At 37.6% G+C, this 14,985-nt stretch overlaps 1 protein-coding gene across 1 annotated transcript in view; it reads right to left on the bottom strand.

Annotated features, from left to right (window-relative positions):
* The window catches only part of LOC136834323 (uncharacterized), a 49,836-nt gene extending 35,155 nt beyond the window's left edge, over positions 1 to 14,681 (bottom strand). Inside the window, exon 1 of the mRNA XM_067096806.1 lies at positions 14,085 to 14,681. The gene's annotated coding sequence lies outside the window, so the exon portion shown is untranslated. The remainder of the gene's footprint in view (positions 1 to 14,084) is intronic.
* Between the last annotated feature and the right edge of the window lie 304 nt (positions 14,682 to 14,985).

Raw genomic sequence — 14,985 nt, 5'->3', positions numbered from 1 at the left:
TTTTGAATTGAGGTGCGGTCAGCGAAGGAGAGAAGGCCCTGGATGAGGTGCTTAAAAGCAGTTCTTCCTTTTTTCTCTACCTTTTTTTCCCCTCATGTACCACCAGCACCACCACCATGTCCGTCATTTCATCCACTCGAGGCGTTGAGATATTATGACCCTTACGCCCGCCTCTCTCTCTCTCTCTCTCTCTCTCTCTCTCTCTCTCTCTCTCTCTCTCAGTAAAGGAATGTTACCTTCCCCATTATGTTGATTGAAACTCGTTATTTGTACATTTGCTTTCTAATTTGGAATTGTTAATTGTAGGTTGAGTATTTTCATGTCTTTCATCAAATGAGGCCAGAGCATGTAAAGACTACTTGAATTGCTACGTAAAGAACAAAACATTTCACTGAAATTCAGATTCTTCAATATTTTCAAACATCTTTCAAATGTAAAATACAGTATTCTAGGTCATCATTAAACCATAAAAAATTATCATCGCGCGAATGTTGCCATCAGTGGCGTTCAGTAAGGTCTTATTCAGCAACCTATCTTTCTCACTCTCTCATTCTCCTGGTAATCTTAGCCAATTCTGCTAAAGGACCATCCACATTAGAATCGGTCTTGGGGTCAAGAAGGTGGTTTCTACCGGTCGGCCAGTTCGTATGGTCTCCGTAAACCTGGCGGTCTGTCGACTGATTTCCTGTGGGAATGTAAGCCTGAGTTTGAGGAGTCTCAAGGAAGTATTTGGCGATGGGGCCGGTGTTCCGTGGGGTAGGGAAGGGAACACAACGGAATGGAGGAAGCAGACGTTGCTTCCTTCTTCTTTTTGTTCCACGACTGGGTTAATAAAAGGTTTGCTCTTCAGCGGAGAACGGGGATAGTCGAGTAACAAAACCCGGAAGCAAGAGATTTTACTCAAAATATGGAAATAGGTAATAACACGTACTGCTCGGCAAACTAAGCAAAATATATTGACCAGAAAAAAGTTGTATAATATTTTGCAAAGATGTAATTTGGTGATGAATATTCCTTGTGAATGAATTTTGCTTTGGAAATATGACATTAACATTATCCAGTTAACCAACCAGTGATACTTGCATCACAGAATTGTCTGTGGTGACAAAGGGTCTCCTGCCTAAGCCCTATTAGTTCGTCAGTTAAAGCTTCTTCAACTTTTGTCTTCAGTTTTCCTCAACCGCGAGGACCTCTTTGTGTCACTTGGCGACTATGGGTGATCCTTCAAGATGCCTTGGGCCTAATTGGAGTCCTATAGGAGTCTTTTAGAAGGGGGTTTGGAGGAAACGGGAGCAGGTAACCTCGATCGTCTACTGTCAGCTACTCCTAATGAACCTCTGCCTGTGCTTGGCTATTTATTTTCATACACTTTCTCTAGCGCTTAAGATGACTGGTTCAGTTTTGACCCCTGATATTCTTTATCAGTTAAATGATGTGAGAAATGTGAGCAAAGTATGCAACTTCTTGGCTGGAATTCTTTTACAAATGCGATCATTGCTCATGCGTCAAGAAATAAAGTATCGTTCGTTTATTTTTTTAACACCATCGCAAGCAACCTTCTCAAAAGATATATTGATAATTTGCCCCCTCCCCCATCAGTGTTGTGGTATTAGGATTATCGATAGTGTGATTAAGGATGCTATAAGCCGGTGATGTCACCAGGGTATTTTCTTCTTGCTCCTAGGCTGTATGCAAAACAGTACATTATGTCAAGGATTGGAGTAAGAATTAGGAATCATTGTCTTTTATAATGTTCAAGTGGCTGTGCTTTTTAATTTGTGTTAGAGAGGAGAGAGAGTGAGAGAGAATGACTGCTACACGATAATGAATCCTTTGCTTCGAAAACAACTGCCGTCGAAATAAGTCGGACTTGACACTTACCATTGTAATTAAGCAGTTATTCATTATTCCAGCTAACGTTAATTATTTAAATCGTTTCACAAAAATCTTCATATAATTATCATTATAAGGAGGTGCCGCTCAAGAAGTTATATTTGAGAAAGTGGTCAGTGAATGTCATTATGAGGAGGTGCCGCTCTCAAGAAAATATATTTGAGAAAGTGGTGAGTGAAACAAAATAATAATATTGGCTTAATTCTACATCAGTAGAATATAATAGGAAGGTGATTTGTCGATCTTACGTCCCATAACCTCACAAGTAGTTTATTCTCATCAGAAAAAAAAAATAAAAAAGAGAGAGGAATTGGGAAGTCCCGGTACTGAATAAATCTTTGAATTCTCAGAAGAACGAGATAACACTGGACGAAAAGAAAAAATGGAAAGAAGAAAAAAGACAACTCTGGGAATCGAAATGGAGAAACGGTTAACTCTACCTCTCCAGGGATTTAGGAAGCCGGCTGGCATTAATGGGTCTCTTGTCGTTTAAAGTGATCAGTGAAGAAAAACAGGAAAATTGAAAGGGTGACGATGAGTCACGGAAGGGGATTAAGAGAGGAAGGAGTTTTACGGCTACTTTTGGGGATTAGTACAGGGGACTGAGGAGCTGGAGGAGGAGGAAGAAGCCTGTTGGTTTGAAAGAGGAAGAAAGGAGTAACTGAAGGAAATGATCATCTGATAATTAATGGCGGCGATTAGGTAACTCAGCATTGATAAGGAAGCGCGACAGAGGTTAAGCGAAAGGGTTAGACCCATTAGCTCAAGTTATCAAGCAAATTCTTATAACTGATAGTGATAGTAAATATAATTGTCGTCGTAGATAGTAGATAAGGTTCACAACACTGAAGAAAAAGCGAACATTAGATCACAGGTGATGGCGAGGATATAACAATTGGGTGGGAGAGCACCTATTGGAAGTGGACGACTAATTAAGCGAACAGCCCTCGGAAGGCTGACTTTGGGGGAGGGGATTGGGTGGATGATCAGTGGTATAGGCCAGGGCAGGGGTGAGGATGAACCCAGCGGGGGACGCAGGAGATGAGGGTAGGCAGATTATAGTTTGGACTGTGAGGACGAAGGCTTTTGCTCTACAGGCTATAAAGGAGAGGTCTGCCCTTAAGCGTCCAGTAAGCACTTCATGGCAAACCAGTTCAAAGTTTATCTTCATTGCATAAATATATGAACTCCGCACGTATATACTTTTAATTTACCATTGAGAAGTCTTGACTCACCAACCTAACACACGAAGTATATGTATATGTATGTGTGATATATATATATATATATATATATATATATATATATATATATATATATATATGTGTGTGTGTGTGTGTGTGTGTGTGTGTGTGTGTGTGCAGAATTTCGGTGTTTTCATCATGAGTGTTAGTACATTTTGAGAATCAAGTATATTATGCTTCATTCACTGATTGGCTGCCTTTAATGAAGTGTAAAAAAGTAATTATTAGTAAGAAGCCGGTATAAGACAGGCTCTTTGGTAGGTGGCTGTGCCAAGGACGTCCACAGGGCTAACCGTGTTTTTTTTTCATTCGCTTTTAGTGATTCCTTCTAATTCTCCTGTTTTAAACTTGAGACTGGTCGAAATATCGTTCGTTTTTACGTCCTTATTTTGTTCGCTTTATATAGATTCTCATGTTCATCCGTTTAGCTAAATTGTCAACAACACCTTCATCCTGACTTGCCATCATTACATCTTTGGGTTGATTGACTCTTGAACAAGGCCTCTTTGGTTGTGGTTGACCTTTGCTGCTATTTTTATTCACTCTTTCTCCATCTTGAAAGTATACAAGGCGGTGATACATGAGTGTAGCAAGAATTTGTTGCATGTTAGTTGCATGGTCTTTCAACAATTTACTCAGAGTAAAAGAATCTCTCTCTCTCTCTCTCTCTCTCTCTCTCTCTCTCTCTCTCTCTCTCTCTCTCTCTCTCTCTCTCTCTCTCAGACGCAATTAAGCGCGTCTTTTTTGGCTGGGCACGGGAAAGAGAGTTATAGTAATATCTCCAAATATTTCGGCAGTCCTGTTAAAATGCCAACATGTCAGGGTTGATAATTATGGTGTTAAGTGGCTGCCATCCCAAACTTCAGTCATGGACTTGCCCTTTACACCGTCAGGCCGAGGGCCTCGGTTCTGTAGCTTCTTGGTAGGAAGAACCCATTGCGAGTGACTACTTAAACGATTCTGGTAACAGAGAAATGCAGAGAATTTCTCGTCGTGGAAGTTATTGGTTTGGCATCATGACTGGTGGAGTCCTTGAGGTGAAAGGCATACAACATGAATCTCTGAAAATGGCTTCTCTTGAAAGTCGTACAATGCCAGTTCATTTGCTAAAATGAATTTTGACTACTGTAGGAGTCTGAAAGAATTTTGAAATGACAATATGTGCCATGTTCCTCTTTGAGTTCTGTTTTGGTGTGGCTAATGACATCATCAAGGGACTTTGTTCTTCTCAAAAATACATTTTTTTTATGGCCTGCAGTTAAGTGCCTGCGTGTCTCTGGGAATGATAAGCAAGCTGTTGCCAGCAGAAATTGATTCTTAAAGGAAATCTCTCTCTCTCTCTCTCTCTCTCTCTCTCTCTCTCTCTCTCTCTCCTGCACGAATGTTTGAGAGCAAGAAGTTGGAATCTCTAATTGGGATCGAAAGAACTACAGTATTTGAAGGGCACATCTTCCAACGAAAAGGAAAATAGTTTCTTTACACTAAGGAATGAAGGATGCTGTTTATATATTATATATATATGTATATATATTATATATATATATATATATATATATATATATATATATATATATATATATATATATATAGAGATATAAGAGAGAGAGAGAGAGAGAGAGAGAGAGAGAGAGAGAAGAGAGAGAGAGAGAGAGAGAGAGAGAGAACTTTAAAAGGGGTGTATGTTATAATGGAAACTAGCTCCCATGAAAAATAAAAATTGAATGCAGTGTCAGTTGAGCAAGAAGTATGTAGCTTTTATAAGGAATGTGAGAAACGGCATAATCAAATAGATGAACAAAATTTTATTGCTCATTATAGTTTGTGGGTTTTACCCCTGTGGTGTAGTCAGATTTATAGGTGTTCTCGTTGTTTTATGAGCAGTATTTCTCCAGACTAGAACAGAAAAGATAGGTGTTATTTCTTGTTAGAACTGGAAAAAAGAGAGGTGTATACTTAAGAAAAATAACTTAACCCACTTCAGGACTTAAAAAAGTAGCTTAACCTAACTTACGGTTTAGGTCTGCATGTGCCGTCATTAAGTTTAATGTAACTTGATCACCTGTATACTGACTGTGAAGACGACTTTGTGAGTGGTCAGGTTTTACATAATTCAAAAATCGGAAATAAATTTATGTATTGGTGTCATGAGGAATTGAAAAATCTGTGCACCTTGTAAGTATATATGAGGATTTTTGTTATTGAGAAGGAATAACCTTGGGACATTTTTTACCGGACAGGAAATAGCTATAGTTAGCCAGCAAGGCTGCATTTCCTCTGGAGGGAAACTTCACGTGCTTCTCGTAGGTTTAAATAAAGCTCCAGTGAAAGATCTTGGGACATTGCTTGTATAAGATATTTTCCCCAGATATGTATAAAACATGATGTAATGTCTATTGGAGATTAAATGAACCTGAAACATTATTAATCATAAATAAATACTTGACTGTGAAGTGCCCACAGAAAATTTATATTCATTTAACACTAAAAAGGTTTATTTTTTTTATGCCAGTTTGTTTAGAGAGTTTATAGGTTTTCCATTGTTGCAATCTCAAACGTATTTCTGTTTGAAATTTCCTGTTCCGTTTTTTTACGATTCTAAACCTCAAATTTGGTTATATTCTCATGAATTTTTGCTCAGATTTACATGTTGCATATATATATATATATATATATATATATATATATATATATATATATATATATATATATATATATATATATACTATATATATGAGTGAAGGGTGGGAGTTGGATAAAAGCCATTAGCAGATTCCTGAGCTCAAAAGTTTCCAATTGATCATCGAGGTATTTGTTTGACCTTGATTTGGTTCTCTTCCTGTTGACGATATCAGCAAGACGGACCATTATTAACTCAAGATAAAATGTTATTGTAACACGATCGGTGTCTTATGGCAGCTGCATTAAGATGATTTATCGGGAGCAAGGACGATCGAACCATGCAGGCAGAAAGGTGGGGTGTTCGTCTCAGTCAAAATAAGGCTATTAATCATAATGAAAACTATAATATTCCTTTTATTCTCTCAGAAATATGTTCATGGTACTTTTCGGAATGCATGAAGTCTATAGAAGACCTATTGTTAACTTTCATTACTATTATTATTATTATTTATTATTAACTGTATAAAAATATAGTAGTTTAGGCTTTTATTAATGATGTTTGATGGGTTAGTAGATTGTCATTAAAAAAGTACGTATATTGTATATGATATTAAGAATGTATATTTTATACGTAATTACGTTTGCAAGATTGCGATACTTAGGCTACGTACCTTGAAAAACTATTGTACCCTTATTGCACACAATATTCATCGAATATGCCATGGTTATTAAGTAAGATATCATATGAGAAGCACAATTTTTATAAATCGAGACATGATATGCATAAGGCAATTATGTGTACTTTGCTAGTATTGTCATCGATTATAATTATTATAATTATTATTACATCAGATGAAAGAGGCTGGCAACGAACACTTTATGATTCTGCTTGACAAATCGACAGCGCAGATATTTTGAGTTCCACTTTAAATCCCATCTATGGCTTGACAAGATCGATTTCAGTCGCTCCATTTTTACGAGTTTAATTTTTTTTTCTCGTTCCATATCGGGGTTGATGGCATGTCGATACTACTGTTTAACGTCTAGCCTACTCCTCCCTTCTCCTGCTCCTCCCCCCCCCCACCTCTTCCCCCTAAGTCCTGGTCCTCAGCGCCTTATTTGGCATGTTTTCTTTCACATCTGCTCACTCTTTTTGCTTACATTGTCCGTGATTGGGTTGTGTTCAGGCTGGAAACTTGACTGTCAAGTTATAATCTCATGACGCTCTGTGTATTCTAACGGACGATTCCAGAGAGAGAGAGAGAGAGAGAGAGAGAGAGAGAGAGAGAGAGAGAAGAGAGCTAGCTTTATTAATAGTTTAAAAGATCCATTAATCATGATTAATGAATGATATTATATATATATATATATATATATATATATATATATATATATATATATATATATATATATATATATATATATATATATATTGTATATATAGGCTATATTGTGTCAAACATGTTTTTATTATTGTATACACTAAACAGGACGTTGTAAATAACAAATTATAGCTCTTTCAAAAGAACTTTGGTGCATTACGAAACTAGGCTTATAATTATCCTGGAGTCAATTTTTCAGAAATTCAGCTTGAACATCTCAGAATTGTTATCAAACAACCGAAGAAGGCGAAAGTTGATATGTCACTCAGTACCTACACAAGCTAGCCAAACTAGCTCAAACTGGACAAAAACACTGAACTTTGTCTTGTTGATTAAGAGAGCCTCCCTAATACTGCTAAACATAAATCTAAATGTTTTTATGATGTATTTGAGGGAGATCAGTCCGTTTTCTCTCTCTCTCTCTCTCTCTCTCTCTCTCTCTCTCTCTCTCTCTCTCTCTCATCATCATCATGTTTCTAGTGCCTTTAGAATGGCATGTTCTCTAGGTAAGGCTATGACCGCGCACCTGAGTTTGGCGACGTTCCGTTTTAGACAAAACATTCTGGCCGGCCTCATTTGACCCAAGACGAAATAAACAATCTTGAACTTCACCGCAGTAGCAGTTACTTATGTAGAGTTGAAAGTCGCAGATGACTGCCGTCGTGTTTTACTGTTTCTTATCGCCTTATCTGATTAATGGACAGCCTTACGATGTGTGTGCTTGTCTGATCCTAAAGACAGATTTCAGGGGAGCTGAATTGGTTTTTTATCCCGTCTGTTCCTCTTGTTATTTTTCTTTTTTTTTTTATTAAGGTGGCCTTGTTGCAGCAGGGGCTCCTGCCTCCTTAGGCAAAACTCAGAGTTATCTAGATATCATTTACTTCTGATCGACATGCAAATGAATCCCATATTGCACGATTTAGAACTGAATATCGTCAGTGCGTGATTTTGCTTTGGTTAAACAAAATGATGCCATTAACTGGGAGCACGGAGTACAAAAGTGGTCAGCCCTTGCATTCGCCAACACCTGGGTGCTCAGTGCATGCGAGGTTATTGCAGTGTGACATGCCAGGGCAGTCATTAAAATATCCATTGCCTCATGTAATACCTGCATAATGGATGCTTAGTTTCCTTGCAATGATCGTCCTTCGGTCTTTTATGACTAGTCATTAACAATTAACTTATGCTCTTGCTCTCAAGAAAGTTGGTCACTTAAGGGTAAGCCTCTCCCCTCTCTCTCTCTCTCTCTCTCTCTCTCATTAGTAATAAATGTTGTTACTACATTTTTTTTCTAGGCTGCCTGCTAGTATCTGCATCTCATGCGGTGTGCATTCTTCACTGAACTGTATAGCTTAGGGTACACAGAATTTCTCTCTCTCTCTCTCTCTCTCTCTCTCTCTCTCTCTCTCTCTCTCTCTCTCTCTCTACCCTTTTCATTTATTTGATGGCATTTTAGAACACAGGAATAGGCCTGATGACGGTGCACAAGAAACGATATGTTTACACTGACACTAAATAATTATTTGCTTTCTTAAATTAATTTCTGATGCCTTTTTCTTTCCATTTGAATACCAGAATTATGTAAGCTTAGCATTCCTTGTTCAGTATATTCCAGGGATAGATCCAACCTTTATTAAATTTGTGTATTTCCCAAAAACTAAAAATTATTCTTATTAAAATTGCGGCTTGTCATGATAAGACTTTTTTTTTTTGTCTCTTTTTGTAATTTGTGTACAGTATTATCAACCTTATACCAGTTAGCTATTGACTCTGTCCATTGACACGGTCTACGATTTTCGTTTACCTTTGGGCGCCAATGGCGCTGTGGCAACCTCCTTCCCCCCCCCCCCCCCCACAAACCCTTCCCTCTCCAATATCCCGGGCCAGTCCGAAACTTCGCCATCACTCTGCTCCTTCATCTCTATGCCTTCCCTTCCCCCCTTCCTCCTACCTGTCTGTTTAGCTTAACCCCTTCTCACCCGCTGTTCTCTCCCTTCTACTCTTCCCCCCTCCCCCCCCATAATCTTTATCCTTAACGTCGACATTTATGGAAACAGAGAGTTCGGCGCGTCAGATGAGCCTTCATAAATCGGAACCGGTGTAAACTTCAGGTGGGACTGTATCACGAACAAGGAAAAGTCGATTTTCTCCTTTTCCTCTGAAATTGTAAGTTTTGCCTCTCATGTTAGTATTTGTAAAAATGAAGTAGAATTACGGACGAAGCTGGCCTTTGCTCCAGGGAACATTTTATTCGGTTATATTTCCCATAAGTAGTTCAAGAGAGAAAGCGAGAGACTACACTGAGATGTTTTATGTAAAAGCTGACCCGTCGAAAGTTTAAACCTCTTTTCTATTTTAAATCACACACATAATGTCTTTTGTTCATTCTTAGTTAGTTACTGTTTTATTCGATGTTTTCTCTCGCTAGGTATATATTCTTGATGTCATCTCATTAGATGGATATTACATGGAAAAATCTGTAGTAAAATGTCGTTTTCGGTGTTCATGTTACTGTGGATATAATCATTCTTGTTACAGAGGTATAAGTATGAGAAGTTTTATGATTTCTTTAAAGGAATTGGCAGAAAACCAACCAGACATCAAAAGACCTAAACCAACTTTATATATATATATATATATATATATATATATATATATATATATATATATATATATATATATATATATATATATATATAAACTTTTTTAACCCAACTTTGCTGTAGGCCATCCTGATAATTTGATTTTCTTTTTTTAAAATATTTCTGAGAATCATTAACAAAATAAAAACGTGCATTTACGTCATTCAAGCCTATTACTTTTTTTTAATTTTACGATGGCGTTTACTTGACTTCGGTTTCGTTTGAAATTTCAAAACTTGTCTTTGCAATTGTGGATTACCCAGATTCTGTCAGCAAAGATACGTTTACATGGCTATTAAGTTTTTTTTATTTTTCAGACGGTACTGAACCATAATTGGTCTTAAACATGAAATCATCCGAATGCGTAAAAGGCTTAATATATATGTAACGAGCTATGAAGTCATAAATCATAATAGTAGGAAATGACAGTAAGATGTAAAATTCGAATTATTGCATATTATATGAAAGTGACCATCATTTTCCTAGGTCAAAATTGTGTAGCCTTAAGGCAAAACGAAGTCGCGAATGTAATCAAATACAGGATTAAATCAGGGGTCTTCAGACCTCATCTGATGACGATGCTGATGAGATAAGAATTGACGGAAAGAAGTAAAGGAAGACGTTCCAGATGTAAAGGTACCACCACATTAAAGCGAAAGGATTAGGAAAAATGCGATTTGGAATAGTCCAGAGTTTGCAACATACAGAAATAAGGCAGTCCGGTTTTTATTTTTTTTATTTATTTATTTGTTTTTTAGAAAAGAAAGGAACCCGTAAGGATCGTATTTTCAGATGATAAGAATCACATTGATTTTATACTTTGGAGACACTGGAGAAGAAAAGTTATGGAAAATAATGAAATTATCACACGTAGCCTATCAGAAGACTTCTATCATTTGACATAAGAATGGATTTGCAGGAAGGAACATTTACTCGGAGAAGGAACGATAATAGAAATTGGAGCGCTTAGGAAATCAAGTCTGGTGTTCTCCGAGGAATTACATTTTCACGCAATTCTTTGCCCTTGTCTTTAATTTTGTGATAAAGCATAAACGAAGGAAGGAATTTTTGGACGCACTGGCGAGAAGGGCGAAATTTAGGTGGCATGCCCCCCTTTTTTTTTTTTTTTTTTTTAGTTTATACCGTATTTGTTGCACCAACATTGATGAGATTGACAGGTTCCTCATAGAAAAGTCCAGCATTGATGAGATTGACAGGGGGGCCTACCTTTTGAAAAGTAAAGTACGACTTTCTAGCCTGCACAAGAAACCAGTGACGAAGTTCCGATGAAGGCTGTCTTGGTTGCGTCGTTGAAGTTTTTTTTTCACCAGAAAATTGTCCAAATATCATGGAACACTAATTAGTGACACTGATTCACAACTCAAATGGCATTCCTAGTGTACATGTTCTTATTATATTCAAATGCATCTCACAGCGGTTAAAAGATTAAGATCAGTGTATGTAGATTTGCGACATACATCTGGTAAAGAAGATGGGGATTCTGACATTCACAATTATTGTTTTGAAAAGAACCTTGTTATGTTATTCCAAATGAAGCTGTAAGATCTGACCTGTTATAACTTCATTACGCTATCAAGATGAAGATGGATAACTTTTTAGTGTAAGATATAGAACAAGTTGGATACATCAAATATTAATTGCATGATTTAATACTATAAACTGGCGTCACGACATCAAAGGTCATCGGCGCCGATCAGGACAAAGAAGACACAAGAAATTAAGGCGTTATTATTGGCATGAAGCGGAAGCGTTATCTTTAGCGAGTTCATTTGGGCTCTTAGCATCCCTTGGGTGCTGGAGGATACTGCTAAATATTGAAGCCTTAATATGGAATAGTTACCTATATAACATTCAGGGGCTTTTCCTTTTTTGCGTGAAAATTACAATGCTTGTCGAGATTCCGAGACGGACAGGTTATTGAAACAACACAAACCTGAATGGCAACATAATTGGAAAAAAACAAAATGGAAGGAACGCTGACGAATCCAAAGCCTCCACTCCCTCCGTGAGAGAAATGTGAATAATCAAAACAAGAGGCTGTTGGCTGACGTCGCATTGAGGCTACAGATTATCGACTCAGCGTCGGAGAAAAAAGATAAAAAAAGGATAGATTGTTATTATTACACAGCATTTTCCAGCCATTCCGACCGCAAGGGGAATTTGAATTGTATTCGTTTTAGTGCTCTGAATAAAAAAAAAAGTGTTTATATGTATGCGCATGTGCTAGCGATGGTGTTTGGGTGTGATGACGAATATACACTAGCAAACGATATATATATATATATATATATATATATATATATATATATATATATATATATATATATATATATATATATATATATATATATATTGTTTGAGTGTGATGACGAATATACACTAGCAAACAATCAAACGATATATATATATATATATATATATATATATATATATATATATATATATATATATATATATATATATATATATATATATATATATATATTATGTATGTATATGTGTACACAAAAATTTAATACATTCTATAAAATTGATTTAACAATTTAATAATTTACCTTTTGAACCCTTTATGCTAATCGCCTTTGATGTTGTCTTATCAGCCACAGACTACTTATCAGACTGTATCAGTAGATAAAGTTGTTTTTTCTTTATGTCATAAAACCTTTTGAAGCGCTACTCTCCGAGTTCACAATTTCTTATGCGTTCTTAGCTACTTATTTATTTTTCGTCAGCTGAGAATTTCAATGTATTTATTTTTCGTCTATTGACGAAAGATAATTCCCAACGTATGATTTTTCTTAGCGTCAATACAATGTTGAGCTACAGTTAACCAAAACATTACTCTATCCTTTACCATCTCTCTGGTTGTGTGCATCTAAATGCGGTTTCGTCAGGTTTACATAATAAAGACGTGTACGCCTAGTCACCCCTCACGGATACTTACATAGAGGCTCGTGTGACTTTCTTCGCGCCGTCTTGTTTAGGTTTACTAGTTCTGTTGGAAGTTGCCAATAAATTAAGGAGCATGCAAGCTCTGGGACACGCCAATCAAGACTTTTTTTTCCTAACGTTGGAGAAGTTCGTCTCAGAAATGCAGATTGTGAACGAGTATTCAGGCTGGCCGGAGGTCAGACCAAGGGTTTTATAATCCGCATTTTCCTTGATTTTGGTTCTTTGTTAGCCGCGCAATTAAGTTCCAACATCTGTGCGCCAGATTACTTTATCAGGTCGGCCCCAATATCGGACATTTACGGTACCTTTAGGATTCGTTTGAAGTTTCTGAAGGTCCCCGTTATTGACGTAGCACCAATCTACCCATGCATCTACGTGCGAGAATTCGTATGTACTATTATATAATGTAAAATGATATTCGCCTTTTGATACTTTTGCTTGGGCACTGCGGCGCTGTTAAGTATCATTCAGGGTTTTGTTTGAAGGTAGCACACACATACACATCCATACAAGCGGAGTTTACATTCCGAAGTATAAAGTTATTTTTAGTAACGCCGCCTTCTGTTACTTGAGCGTGAACGCTAACACCGCTGTCGGAATTAACTTATGAAAGGCTTGTTTTATGAAGGTAACTGGGGAGTACACGGACATCCATTAACAAAGGTTCACCTAGCGATAACGTGCCATAGAAAGTCACTTTAGTTGTTTCTGAAGGTTTCAGTCTACATAGATAACATACGTATACACATGCATCCATGCACGCATATTCACCTGTAGCGACTAATAACTACACATGAGAAGACTGGCCACTTAGCATTTTGCTTCAAGGCCTAACATAAGATTCATGTCGATATCGACATGACCTTAGAAAGTCTTATATAAAACCTTGATTTAATGAGATGAAGAAAAGGGGGGGATTTAGTTTCGTTGTCGATACGTCTGGGGAGAGTGATGTGTACAAGCGGTGTCAGATGGCACCATGCATATTATTTTCTGGTTGCGATGAATATTTTGTTACTCGAGTGTTAACGAATTCGATTTCTTTTACACCTCGGGTATAAAGAAGAACGTGGATTCGAGCTTCACCGGTACGGGGATAGAGTTGGATGTAGTTGTTCTTTTAAATCTTTCTTAAGAGTTACTGATTAGTAATTGAAGCATTTATAATTAAGAGGTCACTTAATAATGAAGGACGAGGAGGTGTCAAAAGTATTTTGATGAAACTCATGACAACCAAATTCAGACGTCTCACTACTAGGTTTTATCAGTCAAAACGAATCATCATATGGGATTCAATTAGTTAACAGAACATATTCATACTGTATACTCACCTAATATAGATCATTTATTCCACGGGCAGCCACATTTAGCTGGTAAATGTGGTGCGGGTCTGACCTCGAGAGAAGAAGTGACACTGGTTTTATATTTGCAGCGATCGAGACTAAACTCAGAACAGAAACGATGAACACACTTAGGGACTAATAACTTCATGCTTTCACTGTACTTTTTGTCGGCAGCTACTCAAGTAGTCCACTTCCATCGGTCAGTAAAAACACGGCACAACTTTTTGTTTTTTTATTATAAATTCATGCGTGTTGTTTAATATTTTTATCAATCAAAAAGACCACTCATAGATTATCCACAATCGCCCTCCGCCACTTGCTTGGGTAAAGCAGGTTTCTTTATGTTAATTATCTTTCCGCTGCTTTACAGAATAAAAGAAACCACAATTTTAGCGCATCCAAAATTACACTAGTTACAACTTCTCGTACATAGGTCGCAAGACATCAGGATTGGGCGCACTGGCTATGCAGCAGTAGGTAATAGTAAACTCCAAGCGTCGTGAATGAAATGTCTTGGGGCACAAGATAGGCCTCGGGAGGCAAGCAAAACACGTCCGCTCACTTCGACTTACAGCGACGAAATACGGCTCGGGGTGTCGCTCTCGCGGAATATACTCTCTACCCCAACAGCAGCCAGCCACAAGACTCTACGAGAGTGGGTATGATGATGCCATACACACACGCTCAGTTCACACCTAACGGAGATCCCCACGAAAACTAGCTTATATTGCGCCCTTGTGGGTGGGCATTTCCTCGATTTCCACGAATGCCCTTCGGCATCTCTGATTGTGAATTTTGCCTTCCGAGACACTTCATTTCCCCGGAGACGAGGAGCCGTGTGGGGTTTTGTGGCGATGACTCGCGTGACGACATATGGCAGCTCTACTAC

This window comes from Macrobrachium rosenbergii, chromosome 53 (assembly GCF_040412425.1).
Source record: "Macrobrachium rosenbergii isolate ZJJX-2024 chromosome 53, ASM4041242v1, whole genome shotgun sequence".
NCBI lineage: Eukaryota > Metazoa > Arthropoda > Malacostraca > Decapoda > Palaemonidae > Macrobrachium > Macrobrachium rosenbergii.
This window is presented reverse-complemented; position numbering and strand designations above follow the sequence as displayed.